General features: G+C 41.1%; 1 protein-coding gene across 6 annotated transcripts in view; it reads right to left on the bottom strand.

Annotated features, from left to right (window-relative positions):
• The window catches only part of chl1b (cell adhesion molecule L1-like b), a 68,841-nt gene that overhangs the window by 33,162 nt on the left and 17,963 nt on the right, over positions 1–17,716 (bottom strand). The gene's annotated exons all lie outside the window — the stretch shown is intronic.

The raw sequence follows: 17,716 nt of genomic DNA, 5'->3' as shown, positions 1-17,716 counted from the left end.
CAGCATCTGGCCGCTACGGTAACTTAGCTATACAATGGCAATGAACAATGTGACGAGAATTAAGTTGGAAAAATGATAGACAGCGCTGGACTGTTTCTGAGCACTGGGCTGATTCACTGATTACTGTACAAAAACACACAACTCTGATAACACGTAAAACGCATAATGTTTACCTCATTATCTGACACTTTGGTCACGTTTAATTTGAACATCAAACACTGTAACATTAAATATATGACAGAAAATAAGGGAAAACATTAACTCCACTTTAACAAATTCAATAGAAAACACTGAGGTCAAACTCTTGTTCAAGAGATGTAATTGAATAATTGACCAGGGAACAAAAGAATCGATTTCATTCATTGGGTGCGGGTCTGTTTGCACTCTGAACCTTTTAACCATACTTCATGGTAATGGTATTAACTCTGTCTGAGACTCAATACTGGCTTTCTGACCCAACTTGTGACCCCTGCCCCCACTCACCTACAGCATCACTAACAGGTTTTGAGACTGAGTTTGCTATACATAATATGCACCCACCCCACTCAATCACAATTCAGGCCTATTGACTTTATTTCCAACTGAAGATTGGTGACTAAGAGTAATAAGTAATCCAGAAAAATGCCTTAGGCCCCTTTGTTTCAGTCTTTTCCCGGCACATTGATTTATGTTGCTAAACACAGATTAAAATCAAAAAGTAAGGGCCTTGAGCTAATTGGCTTTTCCTTTGTGTTTGTAAGATTGGCCTGGTTAAGAGGAGTGGGAGGGGGGTTATAATACCCACAAGACAAGTTTTCCCATTGTTCTATTGTGCTGGCCAAAATCTTTACCAACCTAACACCACCTTAGATGGATTACACTTTGTTCACACTGTGCTTGATCATTTGCCTTCTGATTTAATTTGTTCTCCCCTCGTTAAACATTTATTGAGAACCAGCTCGGCCATCTGGTTGAGGGAGGTCCGCTGTGAGTGTGGATGTCTATATTGAAGTCATAGGGTATGGTGCCTATTGGACCTATATGGTGCACATGAGAGGGGCCCCCCTCAAGCTCGTCTGATTTACAGGCCGCAGGCTGTCCTTAATCCCCGCCCCTTTCAGCAGCGATCACACCAGCCTGAGATTGATGAAGCTGGCAGGAGGTTAAAAGCTGCTCACTGTGGGAAGGCCAATATGAACCCTAACCCTAACTTAGCCAAGGCTCTGAGGGGACAGACGCTCTGCGGTGGAGGGAGCATGGAGAAGGAACTGAAGAGATGTGGGCCAAGTAAAATCTGTCTTTGTAATTTAAAGCTCTCTCTGAGTGACAGATGTAGAGCACACTGACAAACTTTCTCCTAGTCTACAAGACCAAATCACTTTCTAATGTAGACCAATTTGATAACAAAGGCATTGTAACCTAATTCTTCCCATCATCATTAATTCATCACAATAAACATTTAATTCAAACTTCCAACTTTCCCAAATCCTGTCAGGAGCTTATGGCTCCAGACTGCAACCATTTAGTCGCATTTAATCGACAGTGTTACAAAATGTTGTACTAGGAGCAAAAGTGCAATGAGATAACTTCTGTTATGAATTGGCACTAAATAAATAAAATAATTTGAAGCGAATAGTGCAACGTGTGTGAAACACCAGGAGGCAGCGAGAATTGGTGTGTGTTTGTCTGTGTCTACCTTTTGGTCTTGCTTGGCCCATTGGTGACCATGAAGTTAACTTAACTTAGTAACTCATTAAAAAAAAAGAAACAATCAGACCCTCCCATAGTCGGACTGGGCTGGCCGCGCTGCACCAGCTCACATCCTCCATTAAGACCAGTTCAACTGTAAGTCAAGGTTTCGCAGCTGAAGCCGTGAGACAGAAGGCAGCAGGGATTAGATAAGCAAGGTTTGGGTTTGGCCGGCTGGCTGGCTATTCAGCTGGCCTTTTGTTGAAACATGTCTTTTCATAAAGGTGATGCACTCGTCAGTGTCACTTTTCATGAACTGACCAATCAGCCTGGATGGGGAGGGACATTCAAAGGGTTGACATGCTACAATAAATGCTGAACTCGTTGTTCTGCGTTATTGGTTATATTATTTCAAGTTAGCACTCTGAGACTAACCACCATGTAGACCTATGTTGGTTGTGTATTTCTTAAACTGCTTAAACTGGAATTATTGTTATACTCGTGGTAAGCAATTATATGAAATTATAATGAATATACTAATATTATATTATTACTATATTCCTGTTATATTAACACTATACTTATTTAATGTAATAATTTTCTACTAATTTACACTAGTTACCCTACTTATCCAGGTTGTGCATAGCGCATGAACTGCTCTTGGTGTGGCTGAGCATGACACATTGTTATTTCTGTAAATTGTCTATTCATTTCCAAGGCGTTTATCAGTAATACATTTAGGATGGAAAATACATGAATGTGCTGCATTTAGGGATGGGTATTGAGTAACAGTATCGAGTAGTATCGAAATGTCTCCAGTCAAACCAGGACTTCAATCGATACTTTTTGTAAACAGATTGCGGCAAAAAATTACTTGTATGGTTTTGTTTGGTTATGGATTCTCTTTTCCTCTGTTTGTTTCTTTAGACTCTAAAGTAGTTTACTAGGAGGTTTGCGACTCACCACTAAAGGAGCACCCGCAGAGATCTTTCAATTCAGTTTATTAATCGGAAGTTAACAACATAATTCTCAGTGATTGACTTTCAACAAACGTATGAAAAATTTTACTTAAATTTGTTTTCCACAACTCATGTGATCACTAAACTGTTTCACTCCTACTCTATCATTCAAATCCTCCCCCCAAAAAACAAAAAAAACTCCTAAGCTGTAGTCTTTCCTCTGAGGATGACCTAATTAGGATGAGGAGCGATCTTATACAATTTCCCAATATTATTATATAACAGGTTTTTGAAAAAAGAACAAAGAAATAGATCTCGTTCCTTGTCCATAACAACAACAAAAATTGCAAGGTATTGAATGAAGTACTTTATTGGTATCGGTATCACTTAAATTTTGGGAGCACCAGTGCTGCTAGTGGAAAAAGTTAGTCTGGAGGCCTGGAGCTCCATGTTGAATTTAAAGCTTCACCTTTGAGCTGGCTGATTTGGCAGCCCATACGGCTGTTCAGAGATTAAGTTTTTCCTCTCTGCTCTTTCAAATGTGAAATAGACTAGATTGTATTCTGACCTTTGGCAATGGTCCGCACTGTCCATATCCTACTACAAACTTAGCAACGAACTTAATTTATTATTAAAATATTAGTAGCAAGAGCAAAAACAGAAACAAGATGCTAACGTTCTAGTTTGTTCCAGACGTGTTTCTCTCTAATTGCTGGTGTTTGAGCATGTAGGCGCTTTGCTCCCTGCACACTTTACTGGATGGTGGTGGTTCAGATGATAAATGTAGTGTGTGGTACTTGTTGGCACAGATTTTTGGCTTAGTTAACACTATACACATCACTTATCTGTTTAATGTCTTTTGTAGCGTAGCCCCCTTTAGTACTCTCTGATCCAGTGTGAAAACTGGGCTTTACGTAGTCAAAGTATCACACCACTTGTATCTTGTTGCCTTGGTTTTAACGGTTTTTGACATTTAAGAGGTAGGCTATTGGTTTCTCTTGTTTATATCACCCAGTCCTACTTCACTTGAGTTCTCTTGTAAGTGTGTTGGGTCCAAGAATATTTCTTTCCTCAAACTATTGTTTTCTGTATCTCAGATAAGTGTGCAGTTTCCACTGACTTTGGCACAGTTCTACAGTACAACTGGCAGGATCTGTCTGTTTCTTGACACCGTAACTCTGACACATAAACACACTTACAAATATCTAAACAGAATCACACACTTGAAGGATGATGGGAGTAAGATTTCAAAGAAGAAAGTACCACGACAACAAGTTGTTTCCTGGAGCATTCTCCACACTTGTGGGTGTGTTGTTTAGTAACGGGGTGGGGTCCAAGGCCAACCATTCAAAGTTCACTACAGTAGGGTCTTGAGCTGGCACCATCTGCTTCTTTCTCACACAAAGACAGCAGGCAGAGAAGTGTGGGCCTACTGTAGTTTATTGTCAAGCCTGTAATAGGATTAAGCAGATCCTCGTCTTGTCAGGCTGGATTAAAATATTCTCTTCACTAAAGACCTGAGACGGAAAGACAGCAGCTCCTCTCGCAGTCCTGATAATGCCTCCACACTGATTCCCATTTGATCATTCAAGAACAATTAAAACAAAGGCAGAGCTGATTAACACTAAGCAAGGCAATTGACTCCAGTTGCCTCTGATGTGTGTAATGACTGCACAGTTTTTTCTGTTCTCGTTTTATTCTTTTTGTCCAATCAATTGCTCGTTTAGCTTGCAAATCTGACACGCTGTCAAGCTCTCTGCGAAAAACAAAGCCTGGAACTTTTTTTATGTAAAATTAATTTTCCTCTGTGTTCGGTGATGCTGTTTATCCTCTTTGTTCTTTTGAAATTGAAATGGATTGTGTTCTGACCTTTAACAATGATTCGCACTTTCCGGGATTCTACTACAACCTTAGCCATGCAATGCATTTATTATTAAAATATTAGTTGAGAAAAAACAGAAATAACGGTAAATTAGATTAGGAAGCGGGAGCAATATCAGATAATATGCTTGTCAAATTGAGATTTGGCTCGATTTTACTGCACTTCAGAAAACATGACAGTTCAATTATCCCACCATTAATATTTCAGGGGTCTGTTGCCTTAGCAGGATTTGGGGACTGGAGGCTAAAGCTGGGCAGAGGAGTGACAGGAGAAGAATGAACGAGGCTGAGGGTGGAGGAATGAGAAGAGGCTCTCAAGTGTGGAGGAATGAGGCTCAGCTGGAGAAAGATACAGAGCGGCTGCCCTGGTCAGCTGTGGAGTTTGTGACCCCAGTGATCTATATGAACATATAATGAAGAATGACCCCCAATAACCTACATGAACTCTCCCCACCAGGGAGGGAATGGGATACACCATGCATAACCTGCAGTGACCCTGGAGGGCCTTATGCAACTACCTAGCCAACAGTACTACAGCAGGATAATAATGTCCCCAGCTGGGATTTTACATCCTGGAACAAGTGAACATATGATGCAGTTCATTTAAAAAAAAGAGCACTGAAGAGGTATTCCAACCACTAAAGGCTTTCATCTCGTTAGTGATGTGGATTTTTCTAAAAGCTGTCAATTCAAAGAGCATGAAGCCTCTATCTAGTTGTTCTTTTGTGTTTCTGAAGCTGTTTGGCTCCGTGAAATAAGTTCTGCTCAGAATATTCAGAAAAACATGAATGTAAATGAATAAAACCTGACGTAATAATAATAATAACGATAATAATAATAATAATGCGTTACATTTATATAGCTCTTTATCAAGGAAACTCAAAGCGCTTCATGGTGAAGTGCGGGGGATGCACCTCAACCACCACCCTGTAGTATCTCACTATAGAATCTATCTATTATTTTTGCATTGGGATTATGCCTTTCAATTCTAGTCTGTTGCCTCATGTGGATGCTGAATGAAAACACTTAATCTGATCAACCAGAGCATGTCACATGAGATGACAATAAATCACCCTGAATGTTTGTGCTATGTAGACTAAAACTACAGAAACGATGCTGTCAGAATCCTTACTTTGAACCTGTTAATATGTTTAAAGCAAAAGAAAAGGTTTCAAAAAGTGCACTGCACCTGTGTGCACCACAGCTTACAGCTTTTTTTTTTCATTTTCCCTCTGATCTGTTCTCTTTGAAGTCCCACAGGAGTGCGCCTTGCCCAGGACAATAATCACATTAGTGTGTGATCCTCGCTGAGTAGCCGGCAGAGAGATGAATTCACAAGTTGGACTGCCGGGACTGGAATATTATTTTGTGTGAACTAACACAGCGTGCTCCTCTCCACATTCATTCACTCTGTCTGACTGATGCTGGCAATTTCCCCAGACGAAACTGTGCCACAGCAAGACATGATCGATGGCTCTTATATCCCAAATCCTTACCTCCATCAGACCCCGAAGCAATTTATTTCTGCCAACAACCAAGAATTTCTGATGTCCCTACAGCACACAGAGCAGCAGCAAAAACACATTTTTAAAGAAATACCTTTGCTGCTTCATCCATTTTTTAATCCCTTGGTACATACATACATGCGTACAGTGAAAATCATAATTTCAGCCTGTGAAATGAGAGGTTCTCTGATGATCAGCATTTTGAATTTCCTGTTCCCTGCTTGAGCATCTGGACAGTGTTGCTCCGGGTAAGCTGTTTGACACAGCTGTCGGATATGCGGCCCAGTTCCTGTGCCTCTCTATCACTTAATAGGGTTGAGCTGAGGTCGTGTTGAGACAAATCAAATGGAATGAGCTCAAGACGAGGCAGAATCTCACTATTCACGCTGGAAGCTCACAGTCAACAGACACAACAACAATAAACTCATCCTAATAGGTCAGGTAATCTACTACTACTGAGTCTAATGGTGTTTTTCTTAAAAATGTAATATAACTGTGAATCACAGCAATTTTAAAGCTATTGTTGAGAGTCATTTCTAGAATCAAGTGTCAGTGACTCAAAAGATGCTTATAAAGTTGCATCACATGCTACCAGGTTACACTCATTTAGCTGGGTGTACTCAACTGTCTTGCAAAAAATCCTTGAAAGGTTCTAATGTTCCTTTTTCTGTAGAAACTGTTCTTGAGAGGTTTCAACTGTTTGGTTGTTTTGGAGGCTGCAGTTTGAGGTGCTGTTGAATTGTATTGTGTTATTCTGACAGGTGTTTCTATTATTTTGCCCACCCACTGTATATGAACAGTTCAACAGCAGCACAAACCTCAAAAGCCTCCAAAATGACCATGCAGTTGAATTTCTCTGAAACAGTTACAGTATCTGAACATTATAATTCTTCATTTTAGGCGTGGGAATCTCCGGGTTCAATGCAATTCCGATTCATGCGATGATAAAATTATTACTGACGGATCTTGATGCGTCACAGTTTTTGATATTTTTTTTGTCATCGTGTGACTGCTTGCTGCTTTTTAAACATAGAATAGTTGTAATGATCCGTACTTAAAATACACAGATTAATTTACTGTCATTACCTTTTTAGTTACACAACTTGTAAACTAAAAAACTAAAATAAATAATCAGTTATTCAACGGACTAAAATGCACATGTCAAGGTACATTGTAGCGGGGCTTCAGGATGTTGAACATGCTTTAATTTGGTACGTACAGTATCTGTGACTTTGGTCATCCTGTACAGTACATTTACAATGATTGACCTTTCTGCATTGAGACAATCTCTTAAGAGCAAATCACGTAAGAAGCAAGGGAATTTTCTTTACTTCTAATAAAAAAAAAAGAATTATTAATAAAAACCTGTAATGGCAGATTGTTCTACTATATGCTACGAGGCTCAGTTTTCACATTAAAGTATATTACACTTAGAAAAAACAAGCTATGGCAGTTCAACTCATATATAACATGACTGAAAAGCTCATGAATCTCATCTGCTGAATGACTCCCAGAGTTTCTACAGCACATGGAAAGACCAAAACATGCTTAACCCAAATGTGCTGCGACCGCTTTATAGACATCCCTAGATAGTATGTGATACTTACGGGATTTTACTTCATTCTCAGCGCTGGTCCCCATGAGAGGAATAACCATTCCCTTCCAGGTAATAACATCCACAAGAAAAGGAAACCAAGACTTAAAGGTAAAATCAGATTTGCAGAAAATTGGACAGTGCTGAGCTTGTTCTGTGTTCTGTCATACAGGCAGGAGACAGAGAGGAACAGAGGCACTGTAGTCACATATGTTGCCAAAGCCTCTAGCTTGGCAAAGACGCTCATTAAGCCACTGACAATCACTCTCACAAAGCCTGATCTAAAGGCTATTCACCGGGCGTGTACAAAGGAGAGTGGAGGAATGCAAGTTCCATCTCGCCCCTCTTCAGTATCGTGAAAGATGTTTGCTGCACCTGAAGGCACGATGCAAAGTGTTTATTTGCACTGATCAACAGAAGAAAGAATATGAACAGTAACTAGGTGGAAGCACAGATCACCTGCTGTGTGAAAATCTGTTGAGTTTTGCTCCTGCTGCAATCTCCCTCTGTCAGCCAGTGACAATCTCCTTAATTGCTAATACTTCTGAAGATTGTCGCCCAGCATTAGTCCAGCATTGTTGGAGCTTTGAAGCCCACTCCTCTCGTCCTACTGTAAAAGGATCTTTGATTTAATGATTCTGTGTTTTTATTGTTATTTTTTTTATGCGACTGGGTTCAAGTGGACCTGATTGCTCCACGCAGGAGAACAGGGACCAGATTCCACAACTTTACAGATGGACTTGAGTGGAGGCTGGGTGACATGTCAGGGGAAAGCTCAGTGCAGAGAGTGCTGAGACTGTCGATAAGAGCCTTCCACCGGCCCAACAAAAAAACCTGCAGTCTCTCTCCCACGACACACAAGGGGGGGGAAGGGAGGAAGCACCCCCAGTCTGGATGATGTATGGTGTGGACCCTAGCCTGAGACTTGGGTTTTAACGGGGAGAAAGGCAGAAAATGAAAGGGGGGAGGAGGGTCATGCTTGAATTATGCTGATGTGGGTCGTAAACCGCAGTGAAAAACCAACCAAAGGCATGGCTGCTGCGACGGAACTTGCAGCCACAAATAACAAGGTTATTATCAGTCGTGCCTCACAAATGCTGACAGTTGGAAAATGGTGGAGGTGAGATCGTTTACCTTTATAGGTCTGGACAGATATCTTAATTCATTTAGCAGCTTGTTATGGGAGCATTTAAATATGTTAATTTTATCGGGGGGAAACTGTACAGACTACAACTTTTTGTTATGTTGAATTTAAATGGAGGTTGAGCTTCAGAGCTGTCAGGGGGACACTGGTCTTTTCAATATGAGAGTAGTCAGCCAAAGTCAGTAACTGAGAACACTCACACGCCTCTGCAGTGCCAGCGTAAGGCCCTTAGAGCCCATAAGCACTCTTTGAGCTACAACAGGATGGAGCTGCCATTATGGCCACACAAACAGAGGGAAGCCTTATGAACTTTGCACAAATGCTTAGTGCTCCGGGGCTGGACAGCTCTGGAAGCCGGGGGAGATGGGTAGGTACCGGGGCGGGCTGCCAGTTCCGAAAAGCTTAATGTTCATGCACTTGGGCCAGACAAACCTGACATTGTCCTGGGCACTGCCCCGGGGAAAGCCTCTTCCCCTTTCTCTCTGCGCTACTTTGGCTCATTCACACTTCTAGCTCGGTTGATTCATTGGTTTGCACATGACTTACAGAGGCAAGAAGGCAAACATTTATTCACACTTTGAACTAATTGTTAAAATGCCATAAAGGAAGTCAGGGAGAAAGTGTAAGCACATCGTGCAACTCAATAAACTCTCATAAATTTAATTTCTGCTGTCACCATGCTTCACTGGCACATGATGTGTCATTTGTCACATTTCCCAGTCTGATATGGTTTGAGCATAGACTCTGACTTCACTTGGGTAGGACTCATTCAGAACGGCAAATGTTTACAACATCTTTAATTTATGACACATCTCTTATCTCCCTCAAACAGCACTAAACGTTATCTGACCGCAACAAAATGGAGGTCTGCGGCCGTATTGTGTCAGCGGAACTAAAAAAATGTGCTCTTGACCTGCTGCAAGACCAGGCCGAATGAGAGTAAAGCACAAACAACACCAGGCCCATTCAGAACTAAAGCCATGTTGTTCCCCCGCTGTCTGCTTTGAGAGGAGAAAAAGAAAAACGCAGGTGGTTATACCGGCAGTTCATGGCCCCACTAAAACCTCAAAATGTGTTTCAAAAGCATGTGCTCACGTGACGCCTAAAAATCTCTTTTAAACTGTTAAGATTAATGTTAAAGCATTAAAAGGTCCATGAAGGACAATTAGATTGCTGAAGAGGCATGAAGACTGATTTAAACTTTTTTCCGCCATTTGGCAAATATGCTGGCTACACACAGTGTGAGGCTTTTAATTGAACTTTGGGCACACGGCCCATTTCACCAAAAAGTCGTCTGTTACTCAATCTGTCACAAACGGTCAATAAGCCTCTAACCTGGCACTCGCAGATAAAGCAAGGCAACCTGTCTTTGGCTGATACCATGTGATTTATTCTCTGAACTCTGAATCAATATGAAAACCAATGCATTTATGTGTATGGTTTTCTTATAAGTTGTCATGGTAACAGGTGTCCCTATCTTCTTACTGATCCCTTAGGCATTGATGAAAAGTTGTCCTGGGTTGAGGCATTGTAGAGCTGGGTAGTGCAGCATCCTACATGAGCATGTTTATACATTTATTTCAGGTCACAGTTTGGGAATTCCATCACAAACTCTATTTGAACTCAGCAAGAACGCGTGGATTATTGCCAGAGATGTGACTGGTACTGTTTATGATCTGTGACTGCAAATGAAAAACAGACAACATTCCAGCAATAAAATTGCCCACAATTATGTGCAATTCTCCATTATCCATGGCACTTTAACAGGCTCCTCAATTATTTCCAGATCCACGCTGACAGCTGATTTATTCAGTGGGGCACACCACAGAGAAACTGATCAAACAATAGATATCTAAAAACAGATAAATCAACAACGTGGTTTATCTGAACCATGCAAAATGTGTAATATTGTCATTGTGATGTAGCTTAAGAAGTGTCTGCTATCAAGTGTTAAGAGGTTCCAGGTCTTTCAAGGCAAGTAAAAGAGCACACTCACAGGAGAGTGTGAAGGCAGAACTGACTGCAGCCTGCGAGGAGAGAGACTGTACCAGATCCAGCTCTCTCAGCCAGACTGCCGGCCATCAGAGCATCACAGATGGTGCGCTCAGTGATCGTGACAGTGATCAGGGGATCTCTACTCCCGATTAGCCCACCTACTGAACACAATGTGCACAACAACGTCTGTTCCATCTCTGGCTGCACAACACCTACAGTAAGCAAGCAAACACGACTTTTATAAACAGTGAAATGAAGCAAACACTCTTTTCACACAAGCTGCACTAATCACCATGCAAAACGTCAAAAACAATATACAACTATTAATATTAGCAGGACATTTGCATGTCAGCATGCCCTTATGCAAGATGTCAGAAGTGCAGTAAAATTATTTTAATCTTCAAGATAAACAACCAGTCTTCACTGTGACAAGAGTTTCAAGATGATCTGTTTAACCAAAATTGTCGAGCCCCACCCTTTTTATTTTATTACTTTAAGCTACTTAGAACTTGAAGTCAACACAATGTGTCAACCTACTTCTAAAAAAATTAAGGAAGCAATTAATTTAACCACATCAAAGAGGAAATAGTGTGGAGCAGAGCCTTGACAAAAGCAGACTGGCTCCTATACTTTCTTATCTCCCCTCTCTCTCGTAGACAAGTTCAGATGAAGTGTCCACTTAGACCTCAATTTAATCACGTTTCCCCTAGAATCAATAAACTATTCCCCCCAGGTCACTTTTAGCAATGGAAAACAGCTCTGCTCTATAGTTATTTAGAGTGTGTACTCAGCTGACAGAGAATACATAGGCAAACATAAGCTTGAAAATGAATTCATTAAGATAAATGCAGTGTCTCTTAGTAAAATGTGTAGGCATGGTAACCAGGCCTGGCTCTGTTTTGAGATGAACCCTAGACATACAGCCTTCCAAATAGTTGGAGGGATCAGCATTCACATATTGGCGCGCACACACACAATGTGAACAAACATGCACAAACATGCACAAGCACGCTCACACATGCACAGACCTGCTCACACAAATGCACACTCTAGCCTGAATCAAATCCCCCTCTCCAGAGAGGCTGGCTCAGTTGTAATGTGATTGAAAGTTCCTGCAGGCAGGAAGCTAAATGAGACGATGATCATCTATATCTGTAGCAGCCCACCTGTCAGAGAAAAGGTTTCATCAGGAAACACTCAAGGCAATAGCAACATGCTCTCCACAATATTATTATGCCAACAAGTAGGATTAATTATTTCCGGAAAACAAGCTTTTTTTCCGCCTATAGTCCCATGACAAGGGAAAGCAAGGCAGATAATTTAGTTGCACGCCCACTCATAATAAGCAGTAAGGATCTAATAGCCTTCTAAGGAGTGTCCTGCTGGCCACCTCTTCACACACACACACCTCGGGGTCAGCCCTTCAGGGGCACTGAGGCAGAGCGGCCCGTCGCGCTACACAGTTAATCCTGCGGTGGAAAATGTCGGTGGGATCCGTCTCACATGGACGCACAGTAAGAGATGAGGAGGCAGACCAATATTTGAGACAAATTAAAGATGTGTGTGTGTGTGGAGGGTTGGGGGTGTTGAGGGCAAGGCCTCCTCTGTGTGTGTGTGTGTGTGTGTTTTTACACGTCAATAGGCTCGCTACAAAACGGTTCAAGCTTCATGCTCATGGCCATTCACTGAGCACATAAAAAGAACACTGGCAGGTCTACTTCAGTGTGTGTGTGGGCGGACAATATCTGTCTAGATGTTACTTTGCCTTCCTCCTTCCTTGACTCTCAAATATTTACCTGAAAATGTATCTATTTGGGAGAACCTACATTGCTACAATATCAAACGTGTCTTATACTTTTGACCACGGGAAGCATCCAGTGGTGGGAAACCCGTAGAACTATTATTCTCAGAGCCTCTCTTGATAGCCAATTAGCCCATGTCAGGTGTAAAAGCCCATAGGCACAATACTATAAAGTACACCGGGAACCGCACTACTATGCAAATATTCCTTCATTTGATGGATCAGTGCAGTTGTATTTTTATGCTACATATGCTGCAGGATAATCAAGCTTTTGAGCAGCATTTGATACTTGGGGCGAAGTGATCAGTGGGTTGTAAAAATGTATATAAATTATTCACTGTGTCTGGAGAGGCCAAGTGAGGAAGAGCAAGAACTTGACATTTGCCTACAACCTCATGAATGACACAGACAACTTAGAGTACCTGGGAAACGTATGGATGAGCTGCATAATGCAGCACCTGGTGACCTGAGGCAAAACAGGTGCAGTTTTCCTATGGGGTGAAATATTGACTGGCCAATCATGAAAATGGCTGATTTCCATCATTATTGTAGTGTTCAGTACAATGATAGAACTGTGGAAAAAATCCTAGAGCAGGAAATGTAACCGCAAGACAATCTAGGTATGCTGATCTCAATGTTTCTAAGAGCTGGTGCCACTTGAAAGGATGCTGGAACAAATGAAACAAATGCCTGCTTCAAACTGAAAAACGAGGCACACCCAGAAAGTTATCTTTACAACACTTGAAAGGACACATGGGGCATTAAAAAATCCAGTGAAAGGGGCTTTTGGAGTTGGTGCCTTTGTCAGGCTAACATCAAAAGCGCTGCCTGAAGACAGAATATAGCTTTGTGTTTTCTGTGTGTGGGTGGATGTCTGCTGTTTATTGTACTAAAAGTCACAAAGAGGAGAACTAATTGCTGTATTTTTCCCACATGTTGGCATTTATTATTACGCCAATTTGTGACTTAGCTTGACAACTATTTTTTAAATTAGACCCAGAATTACAGAAATTGTTTTAAACAGATTTTTATGCAGATTTGCACTTTCCAAAGTCGGTCCTCTTGCAGCAAGGTAGTAGGCAAAAACTTATTTTAAAACATTAAAATAAAATGTTTTTGCAATGGATTTTTACCTTTTTTATATTCAAAATACACACAGATAAACCCCCAGATTGTTTTTAAAGAAAACAAAAGTACCATTACCTCAATATTAGAGAGCTCAGATAAGTTTCACAATTTATAGCTCAATAACAAACAGCACAGAGACGCTGAGCTCTGGAGCTCTAGCACCCCTCTGTAGGCCAATCAATACAATCTGTGTCCAGATTATGACTCATGAGTGGTGACACTAGCTGCAGTTCTCATTTTTCCATTTATCAAACATTCATTTTGTTCAAGCAGGTTTTGACAATTTAGAGCATACAAAATTGAGCTTTGGAAAACCTTAGGCAAAATAAGCATGTAGTTTTCAAGGTTACATGTTGCATAAAGGGTTAAACAATAGCAGTAAAAAGCTCTACATTTCAAATGAGCAAAGAGGGAGTTAATTCAGGTCTCAAGAGGTATCAAGTGGTTGGAGCAAAAGGAGACTAGCGTCCTCAGGTTTTCGTAAGTTCAAGTGCTGACGCAACAACAGCATATAGCTGCTGTCTAGCATCTGCACTGAGTGGGATCAAATCTAATTTGCGGAACCATAAAATCGAACGTACAGCAGGAGAGTGTGAGAGAAGAAAATGTAGATAAAAATCATTAATGCTGCCATGCTATCTGTATCTATACACTCAGCCTTGCACAAGAAAGGTCTATTGTAATCATGCATGCTACTTCAAACACTGAGGCAATATAGACTTGTTTTGTGGTTTGGACCACATCCCAGTAACAGGTTAGCCGATGGCAAGCCGGGCCCACAGCTGACCTCCCGTAGCTCCATGTGTTGGCTGGATAATCAGGTTAACTCGTGATTGAACACACAGCATTGTGAGCTCCTCAACGTCCCATACAAAGGCAAACAGCACAAAAGTGTAGACTAAAAGGTACCAGCAACCTCAGTCTCATGGTTTCTTTTGATGCACATGTCAACAGATTAAAAGCATCGTCAGTGATGAGTGTACACTCAGTATTACATTAGAAAAGAACTGTGGGACAATGACAACAAAGATGGGTCATCAAAAAAGGAAGTAGCATTGACTAAGCAATGGTAAGTGATTTTTGTGATGGTATAATAGCTGTCCATTTGTTCATGGCAGAATGCTTAAATGTTTGACCAAACTGTTGTACATTGCTTTGAACAGCAGCATAAGACGTGCTGGGAAACGTGCAACCAGGAGGACTGTATTCATTCATTCAACTTTCTCTCTCTTCCTGGCTCTCAATTAGCTGACCACAGGCGTTCACTCTTTAGCTCGCTAATCAGATTCTTGCCACGATCTCCATCTGCCAATCACGCAGCCGCCGTCAAACTTTAAATCTGTTCTCCTTTCTAATCAGTCCCAAATGCTTAATCTCCATACCTTATTACAATTAGAATAATGTTTTATGTAAGATAACATGAGGGCAGGGATTACTGTGGAAGTAGAAACAAAGAGGGCAGCCTGAATGACGGTAACTGATAGCGGAAACACAGAATCCGGCACACTGGAGCACAAATGATGACTAGTGTGTGTAATGAAGGTTTTTGAATTGCTTAAATGATCCAAGAAAAGACATGGGAAAAGCACTCCGAAGTAATTCACTCCTGTCAAAAAGTAGCATTGATGGCAGCTTGTCACATTGTTGTTCTAGCTTTGCAAAGTCAAAATCAAAACAAAACACCGATAGCAATATTGCAGGGTCAAGGCGGTCAAATTTCCTCCAGCTCTTGAAAAAACTCTGACAGTTTTGGCAGCATCTGACCTGAATCGGGTCAGATGCTGCCAAAACTTCCAGAGAGGAAGATAAGAGCTGCGTGTTTGGCTGGACCACACTGTTTCTGCTGGTAAGATCTTTGCCACACAACAAAATCACGAAAGAAAACAGAACTGCTTTTTACTGCCGTTCCGTGTTTTAATATAGCTCTAAGTTGCCAGCAGGCGTTTAAAAATGCTGTTGCGAATGGTAGTGTGCGTTTATGAGCACTGCTCTATGTGCGTTTGTTTACACTGGTGAAATGCAAGGACATAAAGACGTTGTTTCCCCTTTTTTGAATACAGAAGTTCAAACAGACATCTGTGGGACAATTAGTTCATTGCAATATCTGAGAACATGACACACATACCGATAAAAGCAAATCATTTATATAAGGAAGCAAACTGCAGATGAACTTTCAATATCCAAAATATTTGATTTGGTTTAACATTATAAACAACTTGCTGTTAACTGCCACACATGAGCTTGTGTGTTGTGTTGTGACCCTGTACGCAGGATAAGCGGTTGACGATGGATGGATGGATGGTGAAAATTGTCATTTTCTTCAATTACATAATTATTTGAGCCAGACACGTGCACGCTATCAGGATGGTACCACCGCTGCCGTCATTTTGAGCCAGGAAAAACCCTGTATTGAGAGATTCCATCTCATTTTCTGAACAGTTCGATAATGTCAGTCCAATGTTTCCCTTGTCAACAAATGTCTTCAAACAGCAGTATGCTTTGGATCATGAAATGACATACTGAAAATGGAATTAAGAGTTGAAAGAAACGTTTGATGTACTCTGCTGTCTAATCATTCAAACCGCTCAATACAACATTGTTCCACGGGTTGACCAGAATGTCACTCAAGAAATACCTTTTGAGCAGATGACATAATATCAATCCAAAATGGCCTGGAAGCTGGAGCCTGGCTCTGCAGACTGCCTCCCAGCACCCACACAGATAAGGAGTAATTACTTTCCCAAGCAATCACTAAACCCATGCCTGCCCTTCATTTATTTGCTGGCAGAAAGTTTCTCCAATACAGAACCTTGTGTTACCATCATTTACATGTGGGAGCACATAGTTACTGGAATTCAATATTACCCACTGAAATGGCCTACTTTCGATGACAGCACCTGCACTATCGTCACTTTATTACCCCTTTTTTCCCCTTTTTCCCTTTAACAAGTCCACAAAGTCCCTGACTATGCTGATGTGGGGGCTGTTACAGTAACACAATGCCAGTAACTTTTTATAGATATTTTAAATGTCAAGGGCCATGATCTGCTCCAAACAGAGGTTTCAGTGACTGTGGTCATTGTGAAGAAATAAAACTCAATGTTCACTACAACACAACATGCTTGCTTACATCTTTCAGATAGGCCTGTTCCCCAGGAAACCTGCGGTCTTGTTGTCATATTTGTCATGTTCTGAAATGTGTCTGGCTTTTTCATGCAGCTACAGCCACCATTAGGGAGGACTATGCCATGTCGTGACATGGGAACCCTTATAAACGTGTTAAGAGCCAGAGGCATTAGCATTTTGGACGCTACTGAATAGAGGCATTTGTTCCTCTTCCTGTGCCTCCCTGAAAGACTCTATTAAAGGGAGGTTTAGGAATTGCTCTGTTTGGACATATTGAAGTTGGGACAGCATGGAGAGACCATTTGACAGTAGATTTTCCAAGAAAACATTTTGTTTTTATTGAGTGCAACTTATGAAATTTATTTAAAAACATATAGTAAAATGTTTACCCTTTTCCTGTCTTTTAAACAGCTTCACAAAGTTTCAGAAACATTTTTCTTCCAGTGCCAGCCAAATTTGGAAACATGGAACACAGATACAAATACTGTATGCTAAAGGTTGTTCGCTCACAGAAGGTTACTGTGTGACAAATAATAAAGTCAATAGGAGCAGACTGTGCTCATTTATGACCTTTTGTAGCTGTGACAGAGGACAACATTGATCACATATCCAAAACATAATATATGTGCCTTTAAGAGACCCTAAATAGTTACAATTTACACTTCAATTGGAAGAAGCAGTACAGCCATAAGATCAGAAAGACAAAAGTACTTAATTGATTCCATCTTGTTGCTTTTTAGGAAGCTGGTGATAGACCAAGCAGAAATCCTCTCCAGTGTTGGCTCCATTAACGAAGGCTTTGATTGATCTCTGATTCTATCTCATGCTGTGGTCACAGCAGGATCTGTGGTCAGTTTGAGGCAGGCTCTTTACTGTCTGACAGCCGAGCATTCATATCAAAGCCTTTAACAGTCT

The sequence above is a fragment of the Micropterus dolomieu genome, linkage group LG18, assembly GCF_021292245.1.
Source record: "Micropterus dolomieu isolate WLL.071019.BEF.003 ecotype Adirondacks linkage group LG18, ASM2129224v1, whole genome shotgun sequence".
In the NCBI taxonomy this organism is placed as follows: Eukaryota; Metazoa; Chordata; class Actinopteri; order Centrarchiformes; family Centrarchidae; genus Micropterus; species Micropterus dolomieu.
This window is presented reverse-complemented; position numbering and strand designations above follow the sequence as displayed.